Genomic DNA, 17,607 nt, shown 5'->3' on the forward strand with positions numbered 1-17,607 from the left:
CAAATTTTGACTATAAATTTAACTAACCAAATTTTCATGCATGTCACAAAAAATCACGGGGCTGTTTGGATTGTGACTATGTTTGTCTTATGTTGCCACATTATTTTTCCCACACTTGCCACACTTGCCTAACCTAAGTTGCTCAAATTGTTAGACACAGTTTGGCTTGCCTAAGGGAATCTTGCCACAATTTTTGTGTCTATGACATGTGGGGTTCACTGCTAATAAAAAAAATTCTTGTCTTAGGTGTGGCTAATAAAAAAGACTTATATTTAGGAACAGAGGGAGTAGAAAATATAAATAATAATGCATGTTGGGGCAACCCACGTTTCCGCTAATTTTAGCCGTGGGCTTGTTCACAATTTTTACGAGGGGGTGGTTGTTCATTTAATGGAGGGACTTGTAGTACTACCAGACTTGAACGATACAAAGTGCGACTTGGCACACCGTAACACCACTTGGAACAAGCGGGTAGCTATCTCAAAAAACAATCAACAACTAAAAAAACCGCGACCTAGTATGTAGTATAGTACACAATTTTAAACGATTGTTTTGATGGAGTGAAAAAGGAAAACTACCCCACTACTTATATATAGGCCAGAGCCTCCGCGCTTGCTTGCTAGGGCTGCTCTATTCACACACTCGCATCCTCTCCAGATCTAAACAAGATAGGAGTAGTAACCCTGTCTTTCTCCCTTCAAAAAACACTGGCTTTCTATCCTCACCATTGGTTACAGATCTAGACGTATCCCCCTCCGCCGGTGAAGGGGAGGAGGGGCAGCATTTAGGCCATCATCGACAACGAGGGAGGAGACCCACTGCCGGGCGCACCGATATCTCTGGCCGAGCACCGGCGCGGGAGGTCCTCCGATCCCTTCGTCGTTGCCTGTGGGCGGATCCGGCCTCCTGCCGCCCACCTATCCACATCCTGACGACCTTCAGGTATATCTTCATTCGAAACCACCTTAGCTCTACTTCCCCAGCTCACTACGTCGTTGCATGTGCATCATTTTCTACCTCTCAGCCCCTCTCGATCGGATGGTCCAACGTCACCTTTTTTTCTTCTATTGTTAGAGGTAAAGCTACTTCATGGAGTCGAATCTTGTACTCTCTCCGTCCGAAAATACTTGTCATTGAAATAAAGTGGGGGTGGGGGAATTTAGTATGTACATCAGACTTGGTACAAACAGGAAGGAAAGGGGATGAAAGTAGTACAGACTGGTCATCCAACCGGTCTCTTGGTCGAAAAGGGAAATATAGGGGTAACGCTGTACACAGTGGTATGACCAGGACTAGATTTGCTATCCACACATAGGAGTAGGTGGCTAGAGTGAACAAAAATGGGACCAACCCAGATATGTTTCTTGGATGTTTGTTTCTGTTGGGGAACGTTGCAGAAAATTAAAATTTTTCCTACGGTTTCACCAAGATCCATCTATGAGTTCATCTAAGCAACGAGTCTAGGGAGAGAGTTTGCATCTACATACCACTTGTAGATCGCGTGCGGAAGCTTGCAAGGTGATGATGTAGTCGTACTCGACGTGATCCAAATCACCGATGACCAGCGCCGAACGGACGGCACCTCCGCGTTCAACACACGTACAGGACTGGAGACGTCTCCTCCTTCTTGATCCAGCAAGGGGGAAGGAGAGGTTGATGAAGATCCAGCAGCACGACGGCGTGGTGGTGGATGCAGGGCGTCACAGCAGCAGGGCTTCGCCGAGACTACGAGGGAGAGACGTAACGGGGGGAGGTGGAGGCGCCAGGGGCTGGTGTGTGAAGTCCCTCCTCTCCCCCACTATATATAGGGGTGCCAGGGGGGCGCCGGCCCTAGTAGATGAGATCTACTAGGGGGGGCGGCGGCCTAGGGGAGGTTTCCCTCCCCCCCAAGGCACCTAGGGGTGCCTTCCACCACTAGGACTCCTCCTAGGGGGAAACCCTAGGCGCATGGGCCTATAGGGGCTGGTGCCCTTGGCCCATGATGGCCAAGGCGCACCCCCTACAGCCCATGTGGCCCCTCGGGACAGGTGGCCCCACCCGGTGGACCCCCGGGACCCTTCCGGTGGTCCCGGTACAATACCGATAACCCCGAAACTTGTCCCGATGCCCGAAATAGCACTTCCTATATATAATTCTTTACCTCCGGACCATTCCGGAACTCCTCGTGACGTCCGGGATCTCATCCGGGACTCCGAACAACATTCGGGTTTCTGCATATCCATATCTTCATAACCCTAGCGTCACCGAACCTTAAGTGTGTAGACCCTACGGGTTCGGGAGACATGCAGACATGACCGAGACGCTCTCAGTCAATAACCATCAGCGGGATCTAGATACCCATGATGGCTCCCACATGCTCCTCGATGTTGTCATCGGATGAACCACTATGTCGAGGATTCGATCAAACCCTGTATGCAATTCCCTTTGTCAATCGGTACGTTACTTGCCCGAGACTCGATCGTCGGTATCCCAATACCTTGTTCAGTCTCGTTACCGGCAAGTCACTTTACTCGTACCGTAATGCATGATCCCGTGTCCAACACCTTGGTCACATTGAGCTCAATATGATGATGCATTACCGAGTGGGCCCAGAGATACCTCTCCGTCATACGGAGTGACAAATCCCAGTCTCGATCCGTGTCAACCCAACAGCTACTTTCGGAGATACCTGTAATGCACCTTTATAGTCACCCAGTTACGTTGTGACGTTTGATACACCCAAGGCACTCTTACGGTATCCGGGAGTACACGATCTCATGGTCGAAGGAAGAGATACTTGACACTTGCAAAGCTCTAGCAAAACGAACTACACGATCTTTTATGCTATGCTTAGGATTGGGTCTTGTCCATCACATCATTCTCCTAATGATGTGATCCCATTATCAACGACATCCAATGTCCATAGTCAGGAAACCATGACTATCTGTTGATCACAACGAGCTGGTCAACTAGAGGCTTACCAGGGACATAGTGTGGTCTAAGTATTCACACGTGTATTACGATTTCCGGATAATACAGTTATAGCATGAATAAAAGACAATTATCATGAACAATGAAATATAATAATACTTTTATTATTGCCTCTAGGGCATATTTCCAACAGTCTCCCACTTGCACTAGAGTCACCAATCTAGTTACATTGTGATGAATCGAACACCCATAGAGATCTGGTGTTGATCATGTTTTGCACGCGAGAGAGGTTTAGTCAGCGGATCTGCGACATTCTGATCCGTGTGCACTTTGCAAATCTCTATGTCTCCATCTTGAACATTTTCACGGATGGAGTTGAAACGACGCTTGATGTGCCTGGTCTTCTTGTGAAACCTGGGCTCCTTTGCGAGGGCAATAGCTCCAGTGTTGTCACAGAAGAGTTTGATCGGCCCCGACGCATTGGGTATGACTCCTAGGTCGGTGATGAACTCCTTCACCCAAATCGCTTCATGTGCTGCCTCCGAGGCTGCCATGTACTCCGCTTCACACGTAGATCCCACCACGACGCTCTGCTTGCAGCTGCACCAGCTTACTGCTCCACCATTCAACATATACAGGTATCCGGTTTGTGACTTAGAGTCATCCAGATCTGAGTCGAAGCTAGCGTCGACGTAACCTTTTACGACAAGCTCTTCGTCTCCTCCATAAACGAGAAACATGTCCTTTGTCCTTTTCAGGTACTTCAGGATATTCTTGACCGCTGTCCAGTGTTCCTTACCGGGATTACTTTGGTATCTTGCTACCAAACTTACGGCAAGGTTTACATCGGGTCTGGTACACAGCATAGCATACATAATAGATCCTATGGCTGAAGCATAGGGGATGACACTCATCTCTTCTTTATCTTTTGCCGTGGTCGGTGACTGAGCTGAGCTCAGTCTCATACCTTGTAACATAGGCAAGAACCCCTTCTTGGACTGATCCATTCTGAATCTCTTCAAAATCTTATCAAGGTATGTGCTTTGTGAAAGACCTATGAGGCGTCTCGATCTATCTCTATAGATCTTGATGCCTAATATATAAGCAGCTTCTCCAAGGTCCTTCATTGAAAAACACTTATTCAAGTAGGCCTTAATGCTGTCCAGAAATTCTATATTATTTCCCATCAGGAGTATGTCATCTACATATAATATGAGAAATGCTACAGAGCTCCCACTCACTTTCTTGTAAACGCAGGCTTCTCCATAAGTCTGCATAAACCCAAACGCTTTGATCATCTCATCAAAGCGAATGTTCCAACTCCGAGATGCTTGCACCAGTCCATAAATGGATCGCTGGAGCTTGCATACTTTGTTAGCGTTCCGAGGATCGACAAAACCTTCCGGCTGCATCATATACAGTTCTTCCTTAAGATGCCCGTTAAGGAATGCTGTTTTGACGTCCATCTGCCATATCTCATAATCATAGTATGCGGCAATTGCTAACATGATTCGGACGGACTTTAGCTTCGCTACGGGAGAGAACGTCGTCGTAGTCAATCCCTTGAACCTGTCGATAACCCTTAGCGACAAGTCGAGCTTTATAGATGGTAACATTACCATCCGCGTCCGTCTTCTTCTTAAAGATCCATTTGTTTTCTATCGCTCGCCGATCATTGGGCAAGTCTGTCAAAGTCCATACTTTGTTTTCATACATGGATTCTATCTCGGATTTCATGGCTTCAAGCCATTTGTTGGAATCCGGGCCCGCCATTGCTTCTTCATAGTTCGAAGGTTCATTGTTGTCTAACAACATGATTTCCAGGACAGGGTTGTCGTACCACTCTGGTGCGGAACGTGTCCTTGTGGACCTACGAAGTTCAGCAGTAACTTGATCCGAAGTACCTTGATCATTATCATTGTTTTCCTCTTCAGTTGGTGTGGGCATCACAGGAACGGTTTCCTGCGCTGCGTCACTATCCCGCTCAATAGGTAGTACTTCATCGAGTTCTACTTTCCTCCCACTTACTTCTTTCGAGAGAAACTCTTTTTCCAGAAAGCATCCGTTCTTGGCAACAAAGATCTTGCCTTCGGATCTTAAGTAGAAGGTATACCCTACAGTTTCCTTAGGGTATCCTATGAATACGCATTTTTCCGACTTGGGTTCGAGCTTTTCAGGTTGAAGTTTCTTGACATAAGCTTCGCATCCCCAAACTTTTAGAAACGACAGCTTAGGTTTCTTTCCAAACCATAATTCATACGGTGTCATCTCAACGGATTTAGACGGTGCCCTATTTAAAGTGAATGTAGCTGTCTCTAGAGTGTATCCCCAAAATGATAGCGGTAAATCGGTAAGAGACATCATAGACCGCACCATATCCAATAGAGTGCGATTACGACGTTCGGACACACCGTTTCGCTGAGGTGTTCCAGGCGGCGTGAGCTGTGAAACGATTCCACATTTCTTTAAGTGTGTACCAAATTCGTGACTTAAGTATTCTCCTCCACGATCTGATCGTAAGAATTTTATCTTTCGGTCACGTTGATTCTCTACCTCATTCTGAAATTCCTTGAACTTTTCAAAGGTCTCAGACTTGTGTTTCATTAAGTAGACATACCCATATCTACTCAAGTCATCTTTGAGAGTGAGAACATAACGATATCCTCCGCGAGCCTCAACGCTCATTGGACCGCACACATCGGTATGTATGATTTCCAACAAGTTGGTTGCTCGCTCCATTGTTCCGGAGAACGGAGTCTTGGTCATTTTGCCCAAGAGGCATGGTTCGCACGTGTCAAACGATTCATAATCAAGAGACTCTAAAAGTCCATCGGCATGGAGCTTCTTCATGCGCTTAACACCAATGTGACCAAGGCGGCAGTGCCACAAGTATGTGGGACTATCGTTATCAACTTTAAATCTTTTGGTATCTACACTATGAACATGTGTAATATTACGCTCGAGATTCATTAAGAATAAACCATTGACCATCGGAGCATGACCATAAAACATATCTCTCATATAAATCGAACAACCATTATTCTCAGACTTAAATGAGTAGCCATCTCGTATTAAACGAGATCCTGATACAATGTTCATGCTCAAACTTGGCACTAAATAACAATTATTAAGGTTCAAAACTAATCCCGTAGGTAAATGTAGAGGCAGCGTGCCAACGGCGATCACATCGACTCTGGAACCATTCCCGACGCGCATCGTCACCTCGTCCTTTGCCAGTCTCCGTTTATTCCGCAGCTCCTGCTGTGAGTTACAAATATGAGCAACGGCACCGGTATCAAATACCCAGGAGTTACTACGATTACTGGTAAGGTACACATCAATCACATGTATATCAAATATACCTTTGGTATTGCCGGCCTTCTTATCCGCTAAGTATTTGGGGCAGTTTCGCTTCCAGTGACCCTTCCCCTTGCAATAAAAGCACTCAGTCTCAGGCTTGGGTCCATTCTTTGACTTCTTCCCGGTAACTGGCTTACCAGGCGCGGCAACATCTTTGCCGTCCTTCTTGAAGTTCTTCTTACCCTTGCCCTTCTTGAACTTAGTGGTCTTATTGACCATCAACACTTGATGTTCTTTCTTGATTTCAGCCTCTGCTGACTTCAGCATCGAGAACACTTCAGGAATGGTCTTTTCCATTCCCTGCATGTTGTAGTTCATCACAAAGCTCTTGTAGCTTGGTGGGAGCGACTAGAGGATTCTGTCAATGACCGCCTCATCTGGGAGGTTAATGTTCAGCTGGGTCATACGGTTGTGCAACCCAGACATCTTCAGGATGTGCTCACTGATAGAACTGTTTTCCTCCATCTTACAACTGTAGAACTTGTCGGAGACATCATATCTCTCGACCCGGGCATGATCTTGGAAAACTAGTTTCAGCTCTTCGAACATCTCATATGCTCCGTGATGCTCAAAACGCTTTTGGAGCCCCGGTTCTAAGCTGTAAAGCATGCCGCACTGAACGAGGGAGTAATCATCAGCGCGAGTTTGCCAAGCATTCATAATGTCTTGGTTCTCTGGGACGGGAGCGTCACCTAGCGGTCCTTCTAGGACATATTGTTTCCTGGCAGCTATGAGGATGATCCTCAGGTTCCGGACCCAGTCCGTATAGTTGCTGCCATCATCTTTCAGCTTGGTTTTCTCTAGGAACGCGTTGAAGTTCATGTTGACATTAGCGTTGGCCATTGATCTACAAGACATATTTGCAAAGGTTTTAGACTAAGTTCATGATAATAAAGTTCTAATCAAATTATGAACTCCCACTTAGATTAGACATCCCTTTAGTCATCTAAGTGTTACACGATCCGAGTCGACTAGCCCGTGTCCGATCATCACGTGAGACGGACTAGTCATCGTCGGTGAACATTTTCATGTTGATCGTATCTTCCATACGACTTGTGTTCGACCTTTCGGTCTCCGTGTTCCGAGGCCATGTCTGCACATGCTAGGCTCGTCAAGTTAACCCTAAGTGTTTTCGCTGTGTAAAACTGTCTTACACCCGTTGTATGTGAACGTAAGAATCCATCACACCCGATCATCACGTGGTGCTTAGAAGCGACGAACTGTAGCAACGGTGCACAGTTAGGGGAGAACACTTCTTGAAATTTTATAAGGGATCATCTTATTTACTACCGTCGTCCTAAGTAAACAAGATGCATAATACATAATAAACATCACATGCAATTATATAGTTGTGACATGATATGGCCAATATCATATAGCTCCATTGATCTTCATCTTCGGGGCTCCATGATCATCTTGTCACCGGCTTGACACCATGATCTCCATCATCATGATCTCCATCATCGTGTCTTCATGAAGTTGTCACGCCAACGACTACTTCTACTTCTATGACTAACGTTTAGCAATAAAGTAAAGTAGTTTACATGATGTTATTCAATGACACGCAGGTCATACAAAAAATAATGACAACTCCTATGGCTCCTGCCGGTTGTCATACTCATCGACATGCAAGTCGTGAATCCTATTACAAAGAAGATGATCTCATACATCACAATTCATCATTCATCACAACTTCTGGCCATATCACATCACATGATCAATCGCTGCAAAAACAAGTTAGACGTCCTCTAATTGTTGTTGCATCTTTTACGTGGCTGCAATTGGGTTCTAGCAAGAACGTTTTCTTACCTACGAATCACCACAACGTGATTTTGTCAACTTCTATTTACCCTTCATAAGGGCCCTGTTCATCGATTCCGCTCCAACTAAGGTGGGAGAGACAGACACCCGCCAGCCACCTTATGCAACTTGTGCATGTCAGTCGGTGGAACCGGTCTCACGTAAGTGTACGTGTAAGGTTGGTCCGGGCCGCTTCATCCCACAATACCGTTGAGCAAGAAAAGACTAGTAGAGGCAAGTAAGATGACAAAATCCACGCCCACAACAAAGTTGTGTTCTACTCGTGCAAAGAGAACTACGCATAGACCTAGCTCATGATGCCACTGTTGGGGAACGTTGCAGAAAATTAAAATTTTTCCTACGGTTTCACCAAGATCCATCTATGAGTTCATCTAAGCAACGAGTCTAGGGAGAGAGTTTGCATCTACATACCACTTGTAGACCGCGTGCGGAAGCTTGCAAGGTGATGATGTAGTCGTACTCGACGTGATCCAAATCACCGATGACCAGCGCCGAACGGACGGCACCTCCGCGTTCAACACACGTACGGGACGGGAGACGTCTCCTCCTTCTTGATCCAGCAAGGGGGAAGGAGAGGTTGATGAAGATCCAGCAGCACGACGGCGTGGTGGTGGATGCAGGGCGTCACAGCAGCAGGGCTTCGCCGAGACTACGAGGGAGAGACGTAACGGGGGGAGGTGGAGGCGCCAGGGGCTGGTGTGTGAAGTCCCTCTTCTCCCCCACTATATATAGGGGTGCCAGGGGGGGCGCCGGCCCTAGTAGATGAGATCTACTAGGGGGGGCGGCGGCCTAGGGGAGGTTTCCCTCCCCCCCAAGGCACCTAGGGGTGCCTTCCACCACTAGGACTCCTCCTAGGGGGAAACCCTAGGCGCATGGGCCTATAGGGGCTGGTGCCCTTGGCCCATGATGGCCAAGGCGCACCCCCTACAGCCCATGTGGCCCCCCGGGACAGGTGGCCCCACCCGGTGGACCCCCGGGACCCTTCCGGTGGTCCCGGTACAATACCGATAACCCCGAAACTTGTCCCGATGCCCGAAATAGCACTTCCTATATATAATTCTTTACCTCCGGACCATTCCGGAACTCCTCGTGACGTCCGGGATCTCATCCGGGACTCCGAACAACATTCGGATTTCTGCATATCCATATCTTCATAACCCTAGCGTCACCGAACCTTAAGTGTGTAGACCCTACGGGTTCGGGAGACATGCAGACATGACCGAGACGCTCTCAGTCAATAACCATCAGCGGGATCTGGATACCCATGATGGCTCCCACATGCTCCTCGATGTTGTCATCGGATGAACCACTATGTCGAGGATTCGATCAAACCCTGTATGCAATTCCCTTTGTCAATCGGTACGTTACTTGCCCGAGACTCGATCGTCGGTATCCCAATACCTTGTTCAGTCTCGTTACCGGCAAGTCACTTTACTCGTACCGTAATGCATGATCCCGTGTCCAACACCTTGGTCACATTGAGCTCAATATGATGATGCATTACCGAGTGGGCCCAGAGATACCTCTCCGTCATACGGAGTGACAAATCCCAGTCTCGATCCGTGTCAACCCAACAGCTGCTTTCGGAGATACCTGTAATGCACCTTTATAGTCACCCAGTTACGTTGTGACGTTTGATACACCCAAGGCACTCTTACGGTATCCGGGAGTTACACGATCTCATGGTCGAAGGAAGAGATACTTGACACTTGCAAAGCTCTAGCAAAACGAACTACACGATCTTTTATGCTATGCTTAGGATTGGGTCTTGTCCATCACATCATTCTCCTAATGATGTGATCCCGTTATCAACGACATCCAATGTCCATAGTCAGGAAACCATGACTATCTGTTGATCACAACGAGCTGGTCAACTAGAGGCTTACCAGGGACATAGTGTGGTCTAAGTATTCACACGTGTATTACGATTTTCGGATAATACAGTTATAGCATGAATAAAAGACAATTATCATGAACAATGAAATATAATAATACTTTTATTATTGCCTCTAGGGCATATTTCCAACAGTTTCTCGGGGCAACAAACTATGAATCACCACTTTATGCCCCTTTTATGTACATGATGCTGTACTGCTGGTGCACCCACTGTCCCATGCCCTTATACCAAATATGTAGGCTTCGGTCGGAATAAAGGGGCAGAAAATATAGGTCTTGATGAAAATAGAGGAATAGGAAAGGAATGTAGGTATAAAACTATGGAACAGCGAATCGGAGGAAACTCTCAAGAGAATGTGTTCGGATGGACTACGAAATGTATAGATTTGTTTTTTTAGAGTAGCATGCTTGGCAGTATGAGATGCTATTTGTTTATTCAGCTGTACAGTGACTACTCTTGTCCTCACCTCACGTACCATACATAGGTCGATTTTTTTATTCCGGCAAACACAGCACAACAACCTGTCTAACACATGGCAGCGAGCGCCTGCCTCGGGCTTCCGCCCAAAAAATGAGCAGCGCATGGATGTTTCTAATCCGATGGAATCAATACTACCAGACTAGCTTTCCTATGAAACACTATTCACCTTTCCCGTGTTCCGAATGGTTGGAAGGGAAAGAATACGGTAGGAATTGTGTTCCTACGAAAATCCTGCACCAAACCTGCGAACCGAACGCAGCCTTAGTTGTTCTTAATATAATGTCCCTGGTAAAAATGAAGCCATGCCACTGTTTTTGCTTGTAATTGTTTGAGACTCTGACAAATTTAGCCAAATGTTTTTGCCTGTAATTGTTCGAGACTCTGATTGTTTCCTCTATGCCTTTTTGTGCAAACAGGGATATCCAATTCACCTGGTTGTTGTTGTGACCTTTTGGTGCACTGCATAAAACTCTTCTTAAAAGAAGTGACTTTTGTGCTGTTTAACTGGAATGTCAGAATGGAACAGTTGGTTCATTTTGGTGGAACTGCACAAAGGGAGATCTGTGTTCCAATCCTCATCATCCATATTGGCGCCATAACCTTCCTTTAGATAAGAATGATATTTAATGCATGTGTTCATCTCTATTTTCTGACTGCCATGAGAAAATAATGCTGTTTTTTACTAGTACACTTGTACTCCCTCACTGACAAAACCAATTCTGAATTAGAAGGCCAATCATGTACTTGGTTTCACCAACTGGTGAGGAGAAAGAGAAACATAGCATTAAGAGGAAGAAGAAGAATAATAAACAGTGCCAAGGCGATCTTGCTGAAGCCAGAGGCCTCAGTCGAGGCTATTCAAGGGCTCCGGCAACGACTACCTTACATGTGAGACGATCCTCCAGGGAGCCCTTCCACTTCTGTTGTCTCACTTAATTAATTAGGAGCACTTAAGTACCACTAATTTATTACTGCCTAACTTTCCTGTTGGAGTTAAACAAATCTTTAGTAGGACCCTATGCTGAATCATGTACGTGTGAATGTTTGTCTATGGAGGTGAATCATGTGGTCGAGCAGGGAGGGAATATTATTAGTGTCATGACATAATAGTGCTATTGTTTTGCATGTCAATTTATTGCCATTGGTTCAATGAGGCAATGTTTTGTGTATTGTCCATCATGAATTTGATGCTACTGTTTGAGTAATATGCTAATGTCTTCCTATCCTTTCTCACTAAGCTAATGAAGGTTTCACCTTGTTCCTACTTGTGCAAACAGGGATCATGTTGTGCCAATCATACATTTTAGTGCAACTACACAAGACAATACAATGAACTGTATCCCAGCCAGTGCTTTAACTCTGCTGGAAGTTCTTGATAATCTTTCGATATAATCTCAGCACTGGTAAACAAGAGTGATTTCAACCATACATTTGAAGTGCACAAAAATATATACTATTGTGTGATTCCAGTGAGTGCTTTATCATCTCTTATGGGACTACATGAATAAGCTTTTTTTGTCAGGTTGGTACGGGCCTAAGGCCTTCATCCATATTAGTTTGTTGTCATCTCTACTTGTATCATGCTATTGTCATGAGAAACTCCTTTATCTTTGCACTTTTAAGTTTTGCAACCTATGATAAATGGCAATGCTTTGAGTGTTGAGTTGAGCTAATTGGCACTGATTAAATAAACTAATACCTCTCTTTAAGCAAGACTACTATGTTGCTAACTTTACCCATTAAGATAATGAGGGTGCTTCTATTTGTTAGTGTATGTTTCATCAACTAGTCCCACTATTACAGTAATCTCACTCTCTCAATATATGTGCCAACAGGGATGCTCGATTTTGGTGGAACTGCACAAAAACTTTGGGTGCTTCATTGCCTCGACAACTTCCGTCCTTTCCTGTCAGTCGCTAATCTTCGCTTGCTTTCTTCCTTTGCTGTCAGTCGCTTGGCTTATCTCGGCTTCCAGTCAAAGGAAATAGTAATTGATATGCTACCTCACACAGGTTGGTACTGGTCTTTATCCTAATTATTGTGCATGTCATATGTATTGGTAATTTGGTATTGTGCTAATGTTTGCCGATTTCATAAAGGAGTAATTTGGAGCCTGAACTCGCAGGCAAATCATTACATCGGGTGATTTCAGTAGAACTGCACAAAATGATCAGATGGACAGGTACTTATGTTGCTGCTATGTACTCCAAAGTTCACTCAGACAAGCATCGATGTTGACAAGAAGTGCCTATATTCATTCGAGTATCAACCGGCGTCAACCAATTGTCAAACTCCAAGTATTAGGAGAGTGAACGCCAAAAATATTGCTTGGTGCATAGCTCAGAAAAACGCAGTCCAGTCTTTGGTCCCAACTTGTGCCTTTTGGTTATCTGCACATATGGTAGCGAACTATATGGCATGGAGTCTAAAGATTCCAGACAAGTTGGTTGACGCGTATATTCATCTGGGACTTAATCAGTCTGCACGCCAAGGATGCTCCATTTCAGTTGAACTGCACAAAAAATTTGGGTGGTTCATTTTCTCAACCGCCTCCTTTCTCGTCTGCAATGTAGAATTTTGGCGAGATAAAGGACCAAGATGAGCCAGTAAACTAGTTGGATGAAAGTAGTGGCCAAGTTGCTCAAACCTCCGTCGGCACGAGGCCACTATTTAAGGATAAACCTACAAGCAAAGTTCAGATTGTCTGTGTTGCCTCTTATGTACTCGAAAGTTTACTCGTACAAGAACTAATTTTAGCAAGAAGTACCTCTGATTGAACACCATTTACCAGTCTGTACCCTAGGTAATTAAAGTTCGTCGATGGATCATATTGGTTGTGATCTCAATCATTTGGATGCATAAACATACTGAACATGTGTATATCTGAATTTTTTTTGTGAATTATGTATGAATATTGTCGTGTGATCTATCAATCGTTTGGATGCATAGATATGCTGAGCTTGCGTATATATGAATCTTTTGAGTTGTTGATAGTGAATGTTGGCTATGAATATGAATGTGTCCTATGAACCTGAGTTTGATATGAATTGCAACAGAACCAGTTATAGCCCTTCTCCTCCTCTCAATCTGCGACTCCACTGCCGCGTTTTCCCATCTCCGAGTCGTTCCCGTCCGGGGCCTCGCCGTCGTCCACCGCCTCGCTATGTTTGGTGCAGCGTGGTCAACAAACGAGAGTCATCGGAAGAGGACTGTACGTGGAGAGCCTGACGGCTGGGACCCACGAGGTCCATGGCCACACGCAAGGAAAGTTCCTCCTTATTAAGCTGAAAAAATGTTTCCTCCACCTGACAGCTGGGACCCACCGGTTGTATCTTCGCACGGAAGGAAGTGCCTCCTTGTTTTGCGAAAAAATTATTCATCCCGTTGACAGCTGGGACCCGTCAGATTTGGTGACTGACTTGTGGGCCTGCTAAGCGGACGTGTACGCACGGCTTTGTCACTTAATCAACAAATGATTCTAGCAGCTGGACCGTTGGATGTTAATCCAACAACCGTGCTCCTTCTTCAACCTCTGTTCTTGCTCCTGTCTCCCATGGGCGGCACCGCGGCTATGCTGCCGTGCACCCGAACCAGTGAAGTTTCCCACTCCTCTCCATTTGTGACTCCACTGCCCCGTCTACCCCATCTTCGGGCCGTTCCAGTCTGGGTGCGCTCGGCACGGTGTGGTCAACATGGTTAACAACCGAGAGTCATCGGAAGATGACTGTACGTGAGAGGCTGACAGTGGGGACGCACAACGCCCATGGACGCATGCATGCAACGGAACGCGGCGAGGTCAACGTGGTCAAGGAACGACTTCCATCGGAAGTATACTGTACATGGAGAGTCTCAGCAGGGTCCACGGCCGCAGCAAGTAAGTGCCTCCTTATTACGCGGAAAATAATGATTCCTCCAACTGACAGCAGGGACCCACTGGACGGGCCACCGTATTTTGTGAAAAAAAGTTTGCCCCCTGACTGCTGGGACCCACCTGACGGGCCACCGTATTTCGCGAAAAAAACATCCCCCCCGCTGTCAGCTCGGACCCACCGGAAGTGCCTCCTTATTACGCACAAAAAAATGAAAACTTCCCCTGCTAGCTGGGACCCACCTTGATGAGAGGCTGACTTGTGGGCCTACTAAGTTGACGGGGACGAAGGGCTTTGTCAACTTAGTCAATATGAACGATTCTAGCTCCAGTGACCGTACGATGTCCATCCAACGGTCGTAGTGCTTCGTCAACCTCTGGTCTTCTTGCTCCAGCCGCCCAAACCAGCGCCGGTCGTGCCTCATGCTCCTGCCTCCCGTGGCCGGCTGTGCTACCGTGGAGGACTCACCGCCCCCTACTATTCCACCGCTGGCCAGGCCCTGCGGTGACGACAGCCTCACACCACAGCCGAACCAGTGAACCCTCATACTCCTCTCCACGCGGGCTTCCATTGCCGCGTCTTCCCCGGCTCCGCGTTGTCCCCTTCCTAGGCCTCGCCGTCATCCACCGCCGTGGTGCTCTCCGTGTGGAGTGGTCAACGTGATCAAGGAACGACTTCCATCGGAAGAGTACTGTACGTGGAGAGGCTGACAGCTGGGTCCACGGCCACAACCCGGTTTTTTTGTGGTTTGCCAAGTAAGTCGCTTTGTGAGGCCTGTTGGGCTGCAAATCTTTCAAGACGAGGAGAGCTTTCATTCGGCTGGCCGAGAAAATGGCCCATCAGTAATGAGAAATGGGTTGTACATTTTTAAAACACATCAAAGCGACAATTAGTTTCAAATATCTTTTTTTCATTTCGAGATTTTAAATTACATTAATTTTTATGTGTGGAGAATTTGTTGGATTTTATATTGATATACATTTAGTTTTAAAATCAGTTTGAATGTGAGTCGAAATTTCGGGATTAAAAACAGTTCGGACCGCACCGAAATATGCAAAATTTCGTATAATTTTTTAACCGTGGCCACAATATGGGCTGTAATGCTAACAAAAAGAATATGGGCTCCAAACAAAACCTTAAGAATTAGCAAATGGGCTGTAAATTATTAGAAATAATGGCAGATGGGCTGTATGCTGTTTTCCACAGATTTGAGGCTTTCCTAAAAAAAGGTTGACGCACAAGCAGTGACTGTTGGATGGCCATCCAACGGCCGTCGTGCTTCTTCAATCTCTGCTCTTCCTGTTCCAGCTGCTCAAACAAGCGCCGGCGGGACTGCCTGCTCCCTCCTCCCCGCGGCTGACTGTGCTACCACGCAGGCCTCACCGCCCCACCGTACTCCCATCGCTGGCCTAGCCATCCCTCTAGTCACCCACACCTGCTGTTATTCTCCGGCGACGGCAGACGAACCAGTAAACCCTCGTTCAGTCGTACTCCCCTCCGCGTGGGAAACAACTGTTGAGTCTTCCCTGCCTCTGTATCGTTCCCTTCCTAGGCCTCGCCGTCGTCCACCACCCTGGTGCTCTCAGCGCGGCCTGGTCAACATGGTCAATGACCGACATGCATATGAAGTGGACTGTACGTGGAGAGGCCGGCAGCTGGGTCCACGGCCGCACGCAAGGAAATGCCTCCTTATTACGCGCAAAATAATGATTCTTCCACCTAACATCGGGGACCCACCGAAAGGGCCTCAGTATTTCGTGAAAAAACCGTTACCGCCGCTGGCAGCTCGGACCCATCAGCTATATCTTCGCACGCAAGGAAGTGCCTCCTTATTACGCACAAAAAAATGAATACTCCCCCTGTTAGCTGGGACCCAGTATAGTGGCAGGCTGACTTGTGGGCCTACTAAGTTGACGGGGACGGAGGGCTTTGTCAACTTAGTCAATATGCACGATTCTAGCTCCAGTGACCGTACGATGTCCATCCAACGGCCGTAGTGCTTCTTCAACCTCTAGTCTTCTTGCTCCAGCCGCCCAAACCAGCGCCGGTCGTGCCTCGTGCTCCTGCCTCCCGTGGCCGACTGCGATGCGGCGGAGGCCTCACCGCCCCCTACTACTCCCACCGCTGGCCAGGCCATCCCTCTACTCACCCACACCCCCTGTTATTCTGCGGCGATGGCAACCTCACACCGCAGCGAACCAGTGAACCCTCGTACTCCTCTACGCATGGGCATCCACTGCCGCGTCTTCCCCGGCTCCGCGTCGTCCCCTTCCTAGGCCTCGCCGTCGTCCACCGCCCTGGTGCTCTCGGCGCGGCGTGGTCAACGTGATCATGGAACGGCTTCCATCGGACGTGGACTGTACGTGGAGAGGCTGGCAGCTAGGTCCACGGCCGCAGCAAGGAAGTGCCTCCTTATTACGCGCAAAATAATTATTCCTCCACCTGACAGCAGGGACCCACCGGACGGGCCACCATATTTCGTGAAAAAACGTTTCCCCCCTGACTGCTGGGACCCACCAACTACACCTTCGCACGCAAGGAAGTGCGTCCGGGCAAAAAAAAACGATTCGCCCCCTAACTGCTGGGACCCACCAGCTACATCTTCGCACGCAAGGAAGTGCCTGACAGTCGGGACCCACCTGGTCGAAGCATACGTAGCATTGTCATTCTGGTCGCGAACGTGTATGTACATACTGGTCGATGTAGAGGCGCGCACGTGTCATAGATGTAGAGGCGCGCACGTGTCGTAGTAGAGGCGCACACGTAGCATGTACACGTACGTACAACGGCGAGGGTGCAAGAAAGAAAATACGGCCACGTACATACATACGGGCAGAGTCTCGAACGCCTACTCGCGCATACATACATGGCTGGGTCGGAACGGAGAAACAGCGTTGTCGTCGTGTTCATGGGGAGCCAACCGGCTGGGTCGGAACGGAATGCGTGGTCGTGTTCATCGGGAGGGCTTGGACGAAACAGGCGATGGAAACAAGGCCTAGCGTACCGCACAACGGAGGAAACGGCCTTGTGTTCGACTGGCCACGTTCGGAACAGGGTCTTGTTGATTGGGAGGGGCCTAGCGTACCACAAAACAGACGAAACGGACCTCCTACAGTCGAAACGGGGGTCCTGTTGATCGGAAGGGGTGTGGCGTACCGCAAAACGGACGAAACGAACCTCCTACGGTCGAAACGAGGGTCCTGTTGATCGGGAGGGGTGTGGCGTACCACAAAACGGACGAAACAAACTTGTGTTGGAGCGCTACGGTCG

Source organism: Triticum dicoccoides, chromosome 6B (genome assembly GCF_002162155.2).
Source record: "Triticum dicoccoides isolate Atlit2015 ecotype Zavitan chromosome 6B, WEW_v2.0, whole genome shotgun sequence".
NCBI classification, from domain to species: domain Eukaryota; kingdom Viridiplantae; phylum Streptophyta; class Magnoliopsida; order Poales; family Poaceae; genus Triticum; species Triticum dicoccoides.